Source organism: Lathyrus oleraceus, chromosome 3, assembly GCF_024323335.1.
Source record: "Lathyrus oleraceus cultivar Zhongwan6 chromosome 3, CAAS_Psat_ZW6_1.0, whole genome shotgun sequence".
Classification (NCBI taxonomy): domain Eukaryota; kingdom Viridiplantae; phylum Streptophyta; class Magnoliopsida; order Fabales; family Fabaceae; genus Lathyrus; species Lathyrus oleraceus.
In genome coordinates, this window is record NC_066581.1 from 197,737,412 (window position 1) to 197,751,238 (window position 13,827).

Below are 13,827 nucleotides of genomic sequence, written 5' to 3' on the forward strand. Positions count from 1 at the left end.
ATAATATGTTGCTTCTATTGATATAGAGAATCTCATTTATCTGTTCGAGATACTGCTTCAGTAATCTGAGGAATCTTGTTTATCTACTTGAGATGCTGCTTCATTTATCTGAAGAGTCTTATTCGTTTTTAGAGGTACTGCTCTAGTATCCTCGGAGAATCTTAGATTCAATTAAGGTATCATTTACCATTTCATATTTTTATTTTATCCTATAAGATGCTGCTTCGATTTGATACAGAGAACTCATTTATCTGTTTGAGATGCTGCTTCATTTATCTGAAGAGTCTCATTCTGTTTGTAGAGGTACTGCTCTAGTATCCTCGAAGAGTCTTAGATTCAACTAGGGTATCATTTCCCATGTTGGAATATCTTAATTCTATCATATAAGATGTTTCTTCGATTGATACAGAGAATCTCATTTGTCTGTTAGAGATGTTGCTTCATTAATATGAAGAGTCTCACTCGTTTTTAGAGATATTTCCCTAGTACCTGATCGTATTGATTCGCAAGTACACGAATAACGTCAAAGTAATATAAAATAATATCGATCCCACAGAGACCAATCGTCAATCTATCGATTACTATCGTTATGGTGTTTATCTAAGGCGGTATAAAAGAGATATTGGGTTTGCAAAATAACGGTAAATAATAAATGCAGGTAAAGACAGGTTAAATGTAATTCACGTCAGTTAAGTGATGTTTCGATTGTCTAAATCGAACTACTTATGTGGCAATATTTTCTACTCTTGAAAAGAATCCATTTAATAGGAACTGTCGCTTTCGCATATTCAGAACCGAGTTTACCCTTAAATTAAGGCCTTTATTTGTCACTTATAAAAGATGTGCAAAACGCTAAAGTAGTAAACCTATTTTTAAGAAATGAGACTCGTAAACTTAGTTGAAAAGTGATTTTGATTTGGAAAGTTTACCCAAGGAGTTTCCTGATTTTAAACCTATCAACGCGTCCGAAAACGGTTTCAAAAATAGTTTTTCCTTAAAGTGATAAAAATTCCTAGTTACTAAGCCAGGGTGCTTTCGCACTCCTCGAATAATTAAAACTAACCAAGTTTGTTTTAGAAAACTCAAGTTAAAAATCAAAGCAACCTTTAAAGTATTTCTACAGATTACAATATATGAAACATTACTTTAACCGCGATCCTTACATTCTAACGTTTAAAAGATTTAGCCAGACATGGTAACACAAACAAACATAACAGTGTTAATCACGATGGAAAGTTTGTTTTAGAATGTGAGGCGTAGAGAGCGAGTAAAGTGCGTAAAATAAATAAAGTAAAGCGAGTGCGGAAAGTAAATAAAATAAAGCGAGTGCGGAAAATAAATAAAATAAAGCGAGTGAGGAAAATAAATAAAATAAAGCGAGTGCGGAAAATAAATAAAATAAAGCGAGTATGGAAAATAAATAAAATAAAACGTGTGCGGAAAATAAAAAAAATAAAAGCGATGCGGGAAATAAATAAATAAAGCGATAAATAAGAACCTGCTCCAAATGGAGGCTTCGATTCTGGTACAAAAATAAACCTCTGACTCCTGAAGCTAAAGACGACAACAACTCGAAGTGACCCAACTCAATCTCACAAAGGTGCGATAACCCCCCGATGTGACGGATTATCGCTATTACAAATGATAAATATATGCTTAGTGTTGTAAAACCAAGTTGGATCATTAGAAAACGAAATGGAATGAGCTATTTATAGAGATTTTCAGCAGTTTGTAAAGACTATGGTGCCCTTCAACTTCTCCTTAGTGGGACTTAGTGGGAACGTGATTTACAAAGGTGGCGCCCGCCATCCCTTCATGGCGCCCGCCATGTGTGTAAATGGGGTGGATCATGGGAACGTGGCGGTTACCTCCTAGTTGAGGGCTGATGACTTATGGCTTCCCCTATAGCGGCCGCCATGTGCAACGCCATGCGTGTAATTTCGCCGAAACACCCTAATTTTAGGTCTTTTTGCTTCGTTTCTTCCAAAAGAGTCAGAAAGTGCTAAATATCTGAGAACAAGAGAAAAGAGAGCATAATACAAACAAAATGATAATAAAGTCCTAATAAGCATGTGAAATCCGAGTCAAAAACACGGTGTAAATCAGTGTGATCAAATTCTCCCACACTTAAACCTTTGCTTATCCTCAAGCAAAACTCTTTATAGTTTATGCAAGAAAATCGGTATCAACTAGAGTTTATTCGAGGAAAAAAGACTTACGAGTTCGTTCAAGGGATGTATCGATAGGTACTAACGAATCGAACTAAGGGTATTGTAGTGACACTTCCCGCAATTGCGGTCGTAGGCTTCGTTCCTATACAAATCAATCCACGTTACCCCACCATACCTAAGCCTTCTTTTTGTTTTCTTAAAGTCCTTTTCATTCAAGTGCAATCACATTAAGCCCGTTATCCGTACATACTCATAGTAAAGTGACCAGTTAGTGATTATGATCTTAAGCATGGGGCTCTGGTACATAAGTTGGTGTAACCCTTTTATTCAACCTAATTTGCAGTTGTGGGGGATTGGATCGTAATCCACCCTACCAAGTTCAGCACCAGATACCTCTGAACCAACAAGCAAATAGGCTTATTTTATTTTTCTAAGCATGGGGCTCCGGTACATAAGTTGGTGTAACCCCTTTATTCAACCCAATTTGCAGTTGTGGGGGATTGGATCATAATCCACCCTACCAAGTTCAGCACCAGATACCTCTGAACCAACAAACAAATAGGCTTATTATTATTTTTTATTTTTCTCTTACATGTTCCGCATATGTTTTTATTTTGTTGGGTTAAATGACTGTGTGAGAGTCACCTAGCCCGGATTTTCATGCGATTTGGGAACAAAGCAGGAATTTTTATGATCATTCACTTATTTACATCGGTCCCCTACGTAGAGCATGCTTAAGTCGGAGCTGACTGCTAGGATAAACTACTTAAGGACTTATTTGGAACAAAAACCGGGGATATAGCATATCGGGTATCAGGATCGACTCTTATAATTATGAAGCCTAAGGTGTTAAGACAATACCGATTTTTTAGAAAAAGTTTTCCCAAGTCTTTTACATCCTATTACAAACTTGTCTTATAGCCAGGATGTTTAAGATGTACTGTTTCTTAGCTAAATTTTTTTTAGTAAGGTTAAGGAAATGGGGGAAATAAGGGTACACTTACACAGATGACTCGTCAGACACATGTTATTTTATTGAAAGGAAAAATAAGCGACTAAAATAGACAAAACATACTAAAAGTAAAGGAAAGCGATAAAAAGCAATAAAAAATAAAGGATAGATGAAATGCGAGAAAATCTCCTCCCACACTTAAACCGAACATTGTCCTTAATGTTTCAATATGAGATAGGGTAGAAGTAACCTGGAAGAGAGAGAGAGAGTTAGGGGTGAGCACCGATACCATCACCGTCACCGCCCTGGTCAGGATGCCTGGGTCGACGACGTCTGGTTCGAGTACTAAGTCCTTCCTGCAACTGCTGAGAGCGACCTAGGAGAGATCCTTGGGTGGCCTCGATGAGAGCGAAGTAACACTCATTAGACTGTCTCATGCGTTGCTGCTCATTAGTGATCGCAAGCAAAGACTCAGTGACAGTCCGATGTGCTTGCTCACTACGCTGCTGGGAAGCTACCATAAAACTCATATTATCTGACAGTTGTTGGTTTATGGTGTTCAGGAGGGTGTCACGCCTTTCCTCACCCAGGTGCTCGCGCCACATCTCCTCGGTAATGTAGAGACCGAGAGTGGTACCTGCAAAAGGGTTAGAGGAAGAAGGTGCGGAGTGTGCAGGTGATGCATCAGGAATATCATGAGCCGGTGACTGGTCGCGCCGGTCATACTCATCATCGGTCCCTTGCCCATCGTCCGTAGGAATGTTAGGTGGAAAAGGACCGGTAAAAGGTGGAGCATCAAGATCGTATGTCCAGTTCCTCGCATGTCGCACATCCGTACGCTGAGAGCAAGGTAGGACAACACTGGGTATAGCTGCACCATATATCATGAGGTAGAAACCACCTTCTCGCCGCACCTTGCATAATTTCATATCTTTCAAAAACTTTAAGTTAATGGTGCGGTGAGGGAGTGGTTCTAAGGTGGCTAACTCGGCGTGTAGATTCAACGCTCTAGCAATGAAGGTAATCAAACCACCGAAAGAGATGGTTCCTCCTTTCTTAAGGATGGCAGATATATGGGCCAACATGAAAGGAACAAGATTGATCCTGCGACTAGTGAGGCAACCCTGTAAAAATAGCAATTCTCGGGCATTTACTTTGTTAGAATTTTCCCGACTAAATATAGTACATGCCAAAAGGTATCTAAAAATACGTATGGTCGGGTTATGAATATTAGAAGCCAAAACTCCTTCAAAGAAAGTGACATTCACATTAGATAATCGGTTCCAAAAATTAAATGCCTCGAGTGCCCATTCAGTATCTATGGGCGTCTCACAAATAGCACCATCACCATGAGGCATTTCGAGCAAACCCGCTAAAGCATCGGTAGTGTACTCATATTCTACATTAAACATTCTAAAATAAACGGTACCTACCGTGCTAGCAGTGCCAGGATGGACAATGTAATTTAGGGAATTTAAAAATTCCCTAGTGAGCCTATCGTAGGTGGGCGCTTTACTAGCAAAAATTTCGTGTAATCCTAAATTATCTAGCATGTGGAAAACACTATGATAGGTTCCTAGAGTGTACAAACAGTCTTCTTCGACATACCTGGTAGCAAGGATCTCCCGAGTTTGCAATCTTTGCAAAATCTTGTTTTGTCGCTCACTGGGCTTTCCTCCACGAAGAATGATGTTGTTAAACTCCATTCCGGCCATTAATGGTGGTTATAGAGAAAAATAAGTATTTATAGAAAAGAAAAGAGAAAATGGAATTTAATGGATTTTTGGTGGAGAGTTGGAGAAGTGAAATTGGAGAATTATTGGTTTGTAGTGAAAATGAGAAGCTTGGAATTTTTTATGAATTTCGTGGAGTTTGGAGAAGAAGAGAATAGGTTTGGAGAGGTTGAAGAAGGTATAAATAGTGGAAAAGGAAAATCTGACTGTTACGTCATGGCGCCCGCCATGGAGCTTATGGCGCCCGCCATGTCTTCGGGTTTGGTTTGGACCGCTGTGTTGTTTGCTTCTTGGGCCTCAATCCTCTCGTCTTCATTTTTTGTAATGCGGGGGGGGGGGGGGGGGGGGGGTGTATATAGGTATCCATGAATGTTGTATTTTTCTGTTTTTGATTTTAAGCTTGATAAAATAAAATGAAATAAAATAAAACAAAATAGAGTAAAACAAAACAAAATAAGATAAAACAAAATAAAATAGTAAAGTAAAACAAAACAAATAATTATTATATATATATATATATATATATATATATTATATAATATATTATATATGTGTGTGTGTGTGGTGTGTGTGTGGGGTGTGTGTGTGTGTGTGTGTGGTGTGTGTGTGTGTGTGTGTTGTGGGTGTGTGTGTTGTGTGTGTGTGTGTGTGTGTGTGTGAGGAGTCAATAATAATTCACGAGTCCAGAGATCTTAGGAAAAATAAAGCAAGCATAATGTCATAGGAAACGATAAAAATAGGCATGAATAATAAGTAACGGAAAAAATAGGGAAATTCAAACGGTATTTCTCGGCCCATGATGGCATTAATGCTCGGGATATAGTGGAGTCTCCTCGACTTCGTAGTCTCGAAGCTCTGTGATCTGGCATCGGAGATCGGCGATCTCATCATGCAACATATTAGTCTCGGTGTCGTGTGAGGCAACTGCTACCTCGACCTGCAGGGCAACGTCAGCAAGCTCCTGGTGAAGCTCGGCTATCTCCATGCGAAGCTTAACCAATTCGGACTACATGCTCGGAGTCTGGAGATTAGGATTGTTCTTACGGACTTTGATTCTGATCGGTGCAATCTTCGACACACCTACTGTCTCTCCCTGCCCTTCTATGGTGTAGGCCCAGTTGGCTTGATCAATAACACAAGTCACCTGAGGGTCAGTTAAAGTGAAGTAGTGAATGGTCTCACCCTTAATTAACAACCTGTATTGATCCGGATGGAAAGAAGATCTCCTCATCAGGCCACGGTCTAGACAGAAATCAACATCCATCAAGGTGTAGCTGCAATAAGGCGTCAGGTGAGATAGTCTCCTATCGAGTCCCAGGGCTGAGGCTATGTGAGTCACCATGCTTCTAACATGTATGGGGCTCGCAGCAGAGCGAGCATTAAGGTATAGGCTCTCGATCAAGAAAGCTCCATAGTCTACCAGGCGTGACTGAGTGGTACAATACATGAAGAAAATCTCTTCAGCACTCACATGCGTATCAGGGTCACTCTTCCCCAAGAAGGTGTGGGCAATGATCATCTGGAAGTATCGGAAAGCAGGGTTGTGAATCTTGTTTGAGATCTGGGTTGAAGGGTCAGGACTTCCTCCGCACGTGATATCGCTCCAAAACTTCTCGACGTCTCGGCTCAGAAAGTAGCTCATGGGGAGCTCGGACGAAGCATCATAGGCAGTCTGGAAACCAACCAAGTTGCTGAAACGCTTGTGGTTGAAGGTGTATTCTGCCCCAAACAATCTGAAGTTAATGTATCCTCCATCACTAGCGTGACCAACATAAGGCTCGTAGGTAAGCGAGCTCAGGAACTCCAAAGTCAGGTTCCTGTAAGTCACGTGCATAACATCTGTATATTCATCCCACTGTAATTGGTTGCACAAGTGCTTGACACTAGTCTCAATGCCTAATGCCTCCATGCAACTCGAGTCGGGATATCTGGTAGGCAGCATCGGGCGCTGTGAAAGCATGGCGTAGCGCTGCTCTTGAACTGGGTCATGAAATATTATTGGCATAGTATCGATATTCTCCATTCCTGAAAATTTAGATTAGAAACAGAGGACACCTGCAAATATTATAATTTTTAGTCTCCACATAGATATACATATATATAAAATAAAAATATAAATTAAAAAGAGTAAAAGTAAAGGAAAATAAGTCATGGGTTGCCTCCCATACAGCGCTTGTTTAACGTCGTTAGTTTGACGATTCAAACTTTATATGTTAGAGGTAGGAACTTGAGGGTCGGTCAGAGTTTGGTCATGACATTCTGTGTGTATATAACCTCCTTGGTATTGCTTCAATCTTTGTCTGTTTACCATGAATGGATTACAGGAGTTGTTCCGGATTTCAACTGCTCCAGATTTTAGGATTTTGGACCCCTCAAAGGGGCCTGTCCATCTCGAACGCAACTTACCTGGAAAAAGATGTAATCTCGAATTGAAGAGAAGAACAAAGTCTCCTATATTAAATTCCTTTTTCACGATCCTCTTGTCGTGCCAAGCTTTGGTTCTCTCCTTGTATATAACGGCATTCTCGTAAGCGTTCTAGCGAAGTTCCTCCAATTTGTGAATATCAAGGATTCACTTCTTGCCAGATGCTAGGTAATCTAAATTTAGGGTCTTTATGGGCCAATATGCCTTGTGCTTGAGTTAAAAAGGTAAGTGGCATGACTTCCCGTAGACCAACTAGTACGGCGTAGTTCCAATGGGGGTCTTGTAAGCAGTTATTGTAAGCCCACAGTGCTTCTGTTAGCTTTTCAGACCAATCTTTTCTAGAAATCGATACAATTTTCTCCAAGATCTGCTTAATCTCTCTGTTGGATACTTCCACTTGACCGTTAGTCTGGGGGTGATATGGTGTTGCTACTCTATGTTTCACTCCGTATTTCCTTAGGAGTTTATTAAATATTCTGGATATAAAATGTGATCCACCATCGCTTATGACAAGTTGTGGAACTCCAAATCTGGGAAAAATATTATTCTTGAACATCTTGATGACTACTCTTGTGTTGTTGGTGGGTGCGGCTATAGCTTCTATCCACTTGGATACATAGTCAACGGCTACCAAAATGTACTTGTTTCCCAATGAAGATGGAAAAGGTCCCATGAAATCTATACCCCAAATGTCTAATAGTTCTACTTCTTGGATGTTCTTTAAAGGAATTTCGTCACATCTTGAGATGTTTCCAGCGTGTTGGCACCGGTCACATTGGACAATATAAGCATGGACATCACGCCATAATGTCGGCCAATAAATACCATCTTGAAGGATCTTAGCGTATGTCTTGGACGTGCTTAAATGTCCACCATAGGGTGAAGAATGACAATGCTATATGATGTTTCTGACTTCTTCTTCCGGGACGCAACGTCGAAATATGTTATCAGTTCCTCTTTTGAAAAGGAGTGGTTCGTCCCAATAGAAGTGTCTTATATCTTTAAATAACTACTTCTTCTGTTGATAGTTGAGGTTAGGTGGTATGATATCAACGGTTAGATAGTTCACAAAATCGGCGTACCATGGTACTCTGCTAATTTTTGAAATCGTCCCAAGGTTGTCTCTATCAGGTTCAAGGGGAGAGGTATCTATCTTAGCTACTAGTCTATCATAGGTGAAGTCATCATTTATAGGTAAATGATCTGGCTTTAAATGCTCTAATCTGGAAAGATGGTCAGCAACTACGTTTTCTGTTCCTTTTTTGTCTCTAATGTCTAAATCGAATTCTTGTAGCAAAAGGATCCACCTGAGTAATCTAGGTTTTGCATCTTTTTTGCTCATAAGGTAACGGATAGTTGCATGGTCTCTATGCACTATAATCTTATATCCTACAAGATAAGACCTAAATTTATCGATTGCGAAAACTACAGCTAGGAGTTCTTTCTCTGTTGTTGTATAATTTAATTGAGCGGCATCTAGGGTTCTACTAGCATAATATATTACGTGTAGTTTCTGATCTTTTCTTTGCCCTAAAACAACTCCTATAGAAAAATCGCTAGCATCACACATTATTTCAAAGGGTTTAGTCCAATCCGGGGTTTGTAGAATGGGTGCTGAAATTAATGCTTATTTTAACTAATTAAAGGCTTTGATGCATTTTTCATCGAAAATAAATTTGATGTCTTTCATCAAAAGGTCGGTCAGGGGTTTTGTTATTTTAGAGAAGTCTTTTATAAAGCATCGGTAGAAACCGGCGTGTCCAAGGAAACTACAGACTTCTCTAACTGTCTTAGAAGGGTTAAGGTTTTCTATAACTTCTATTTTTGCTTTATCGACCTCAATGCCTCTTTCAGATATTATATGTCCTAACACTATGCCTTCTTTGACCATTAAGTGACACTTCTCCCAGTTCAAGACAAGGTTAACTTCTACGCATCTCTCTAGGATTTTCTCAAGGTTGATAAGGCAGTCTTCAAAATTTAATCCACACACCGAGAAGTCGTCCATAAACACTTCCATGATTCCGTTGAGATAATATGCGAAGATTGACATCATACAACGTTGGAAAGTAGTTGGCGCATTACAGAGTCCATACGGCATTCGTCTGTAAGCAAACATTCTGTAGGGACAAGTAAAGGTTATTTTTTCTTAATCCTCGGGGTGAATGGGTATTTGGAAAAATCCAGAATATCCATCAAGATAACAAAAGTAAGAGTGTCTGGCAAGGCGCTCAAGCATTTGATCTATGAATGGAAGGGGGAAATGGTCTTTCCTAGTTGCCTTATTGAGCTTCCTATAATCTATGCACATACATCATCCGCCTTCTATGCGTTTAGCGACATGCTCTCCCTTTTCGTTCTGCACGACTGTGATGCCTCCCTTCTTGGGTACCACATGTACAGGACTTACCCACTTACTATCAGAGATCTGATAGATTAAACCAGCTTCCAGTAGTTTAAGGACTTCCTTCTTTACTACCTCGCTCATCACAGGGTTGATTCTTCTCTGATGTTCTCTGGAAGGTTTCGAATCCTCCTCTAGTGAGATCCTGTGCATACACACGGATGGGCTAATACCTTTTAAATCAGATATGTTGTACCCTAAGGAAGAGGGGTACCTTCTTAAAACATTCAAGAGTCGATTCGTCTTGTCTTGGTTTAAGGTGGCACTGACTATTACTGGGCGGTTCATTTCTTCATCCAAAAACTCATATCTTAGGTTCTTGGGTAGTTCCTTAAGTTCTTGGGCTGGTTTTTGAGAATTAGGTGAAGGGTCTGGAGTAAGATCCAAACATTCGTTAGTGAGAGGTTTCGTTTCCTCTAACTCGTCATCCTTTTCATTCGGGTTTGAAAATGGTTCGATCTTAGGTTCTCCCTGATCTAATTCTCTTATGCACTCATCTATGATATCGATCGCATAACATGTGTCTCCTAGAATTGCTGCCATCAGGAATTTCGAAAGAATGAACTCGATCTTTTCGTCCCCTACTTCGAAGGTTAATTTCCCTCTTTTGACATCTATTATAGCTCCGACTGTTGATAAGAATGGTCTACCTAAAAGGATAAGGATATCTTCGTCTTCTTTTATATCCATGACCACAAAGTCTGTTGGGATATAAAGTTGACCGATCCTAACTGGGATGTCTTCTAAAATGCCTACAGGATACTTAACAGACCTATCGGCTAATTGTAGGGACATCTTAGTTGGTTGCAATTCTCCTAGGTTTAACCTCTTAGGTACAGCTAAGGGCATTAAACTTACACTAGCGCCTAAGTCTAGGAAAGCTTTGTCGACCACGTGACTTCCTAAAATGCAAGGTATAGAAAAACTACCAAGGTCTTTCTCCTTCTTAGCAAGTTTATCCTCGGAAATAAAATTGCATTCCAAGGGTTTTGGATCGTCGAGCCTACACTTGTTAGTCAAGATGTCTTTGAGAAATTTGGCGTAAGACGGAATTTGGGTGATAGCTTCGGTAAAAGGAATCTCTATATGAAGCTTTTCTATCACTTTTATAAATTTTTGATATTGGTTATTGACTTTGGTTTGTTTAAGTCTTTGCGGATACAAGGTTGGTGGTTTGTACGGGGGTGGTGGTTTGTAAGTTTTATCCTTGGCTTCACCTCCTTGGTTGGTTTGATTCTAGGGTTCCTCCGGTTCCTCTTCTTGGTTGGTAGGTATAGAAGTTTTGGACTCGCTCATTGCTAGGTTATGAGGCCCTTCGTAAGCGGTCCCACTTCGTAACGAGATAGCGTTAGCTTGCCCTCGAGGGTTTGGTTGAGGTTGTCCAGGAAATTGGCCTCCAGGTGTAATTTGTGGGGCTTGGTTTTGTGCTACCTGTGAGATCTGGGTTTCAAGCATCTTGTTATGAGTGATTATCTGATCAACCTTGGTTCCTAATTGCGTTATAAGTTCGTTTACGTGAATGTTCTGGTTTAAGAATTCTTTATTTTGCTGAGTCTGGCCCGATATAAAGCTTTCCATGATCTTCTCAAGGTTAGACTTCTAGGGCACAACTTTCATAGGTTGGTTTGGTTTTTGGGCTTGATAACCTTGCGGTCTCTGAGGTGCATTATTTTGGATAGGGTTCTGGTTTTTATAGGAGAAATTCAGATGATTCTTCCATCTAGGGTTGTAAGTGTTTGAAAATGGGTTACCTTGGGCGTAATTCACTTGGTCGGTATTTAGTTCGTTCAAAAGGTTACACTCCATCGATTCGTGTCCTTTAGATCCACAGAGTTCGCACTCTGTGTGGACTACTGCTATGGTGTTAGTGTTTGTAGACATATGTTCGATCCTAAGGGCTAAAGCGTCCATTTTCGCCTGCATCATGTCTAGAGAGCTCACCTCATGTTTTCCACCTTGGGTCTCCTTTTTCTCTATTGATGCTCGTTCAGTTCCCCGTTGATAATGGTTTTGGGCCATATCCTCAATTAGGTCACAACTTCTGGATAAGGCTTGTTCATCAGCGCGTCGCCTACAACAACGTCAATTCTCATCTTGGTGTTATAATGGAGTCCATTGTAGAAGGTATGAACGATCAGCCATTGTTTTAGGCCATGGTGTGGGCAGACTCTTAATAGCTCTTTATATCTCTCCCAAGCTTCAAAAAGCGATTCTCCTTGGTTTTGAGCAAATCTAGTTATTTGGTTTCGAAGAACAACAGTCTTACTAGGGGGGAAATATCTAGCAAGGAATACTCTCCTAAGGTCTTCCCAGGTAGTTATTGAATTAGCTGGAAGTGAATCTAGCCATGAACATTCTCTATCCCTGAGGGAGAAAGGGAATAATCTTAAACGGATCGCATCGGGTGAAGCGTCGTTAGATTTATAGGTGTCGTCTAGTTGGATAAAAACTTTTAAATGTTGATTCGGGTTCTCGGTAGTGAGACCCGTGTATTGGTTCTGTTGCACTAATTGCAACAAAGACGGTTTTAGTTGGAAATTGCTAGCAGGTATAAGGGGGTTTACTATACTCGAACTAGGTTCCTCGTCAATGGGTTGGGCAAATTCCTTAAGAGGTCTCCTATCGCGATTCTCGGCCATAGCTTTCTTAATTCGGATGAGTAAGAGGCGCGTACGAGTATAACGTTCGGGTTCCGCTAAAGGATATACTAAATTTCCGGTACTACGGGTTCTTCGCATTTACCGGCTAATAATGCCTTAGTATATACGGTGTAACAACAGGGTACGAAATTTGACGAAGTTGGTCCCCGGCAACGGTGCCAAGAACTTGATCGTATTGACTCACAAGTGCACGAATAATGTCAAAGTAATATAAAAGAACACCGATCCCACAGAGACCAATCGTCAATCTATCGATTACTATCGTTACGGTGTTTATCTAAGGCGGTATAAAAGAGATATTGGGTTTGCAAAATAACGGTAAATAATAAATACAGGTAAAGACAGGTTAAATGTAATTCACGTTAGTTAAGTGATGTTTCGATTGTCTAAATAGAACTACTTATGAGGAAATATTTTCTACTCTTGAAAAGAATCCATTTAATAGGAACTGTCGCTTTCACGTATTCAGAATCGAGTTTTCCCTTAAATTAAGGCCTTTTATTGTCACTTGTAAAAGGTGCGCAAAACGCTAAAGTAGTAAACCTATTTTTAAGAAATGAGACTTGTAAACTTAGTTGAAAAGTGATTTTGATTTGGAAAATTTACCCAAGGACTTTTCTGATTTTAAACCTATCAACGCGTCCGAAAACAGTTTCAAAAATAGTTTTTCCTTAAAGTGATAAAAATTCCTAGTTACTAAGCCAGGGTGCTTTCGCACTCCTCGAATAATTAAAACTAACCAGGTTTGTTTTAGAAAACTCAAGTTAAAAATCAAAAGAACCTTTAAAGTATTTCTAGAGATTTCAATATGTGAAACATTACTTTAACCGTGATCCTTATATTCTAACCTTTAAAAGATTTAGCCAGACATGGTAACACAAACGAACATAACGGTGTTAATCATGATGAAAAGTTTGTTTTAGAATGTGAGGCGTAGAGAGCGAGTAAAGTGCACAAAATAGATAAAGTAAAGCGAGTGCGGAAAGTAAATAAAATAAAGCGAGTGCGGAAAATAAATAAAATAAAGCGAGTGCAGAAAATAAATAAAATAAAGCGAGTGCGGAAAAAAAAATAAAGCGAGGGCGGAAAAAAAATAAAATAAAAGCGATGCGGGAAATAAATAAATAAAGCGATAAATAAGAACCTGCTCCAAACGGAGGCTTCGATTCTGGTACAAATATAAACCTCCGACTCCTGAAGCTAAAGACGACAGCAACTCGAAGTGACCCAACTTAATCTCACAAAGGTGCGATAACCCCCCGATGTGACGGATTATCGCTATTACAAAAGATAAATATATGCTTAGTCTTGTAAAACTAAGTTGGATCATTAGAAAACGAAATGGAATGAGCTATTTATAGAGATTTTCAGCAGTTTGTAAAGACCATGGTGCCCTCCAACTTCTCCTTAGTGGGACTTAGTGGGAACGTGATTTGCAAAGGTGGCGCCCGCCATCCCTTCATGGCGCCCGCCATGTGTGTA

The 13,827-nt window shown here is 39.9% G+C and overlaps 1 non-coding gene across 1 annotated transcript; it reads left to right on the forward strand.

Moving 5' to 3' along the window:
* Positions 1-11,833: 11,833 nt before the first annotated feature.
* LOC127133008 (small nucleolar RNA R71) lies at positions 11,834-11,940 on the forward strand. Its single transcript, XR_007807008.1, has one exon. It is a non-coding gene; the product is annotated as a small nucleolar RNA R71 (small nucleolar RNA).
* The last annotated feature ends 1,887 nt before the right edge of the window (positions 11,941-13,827 follow it).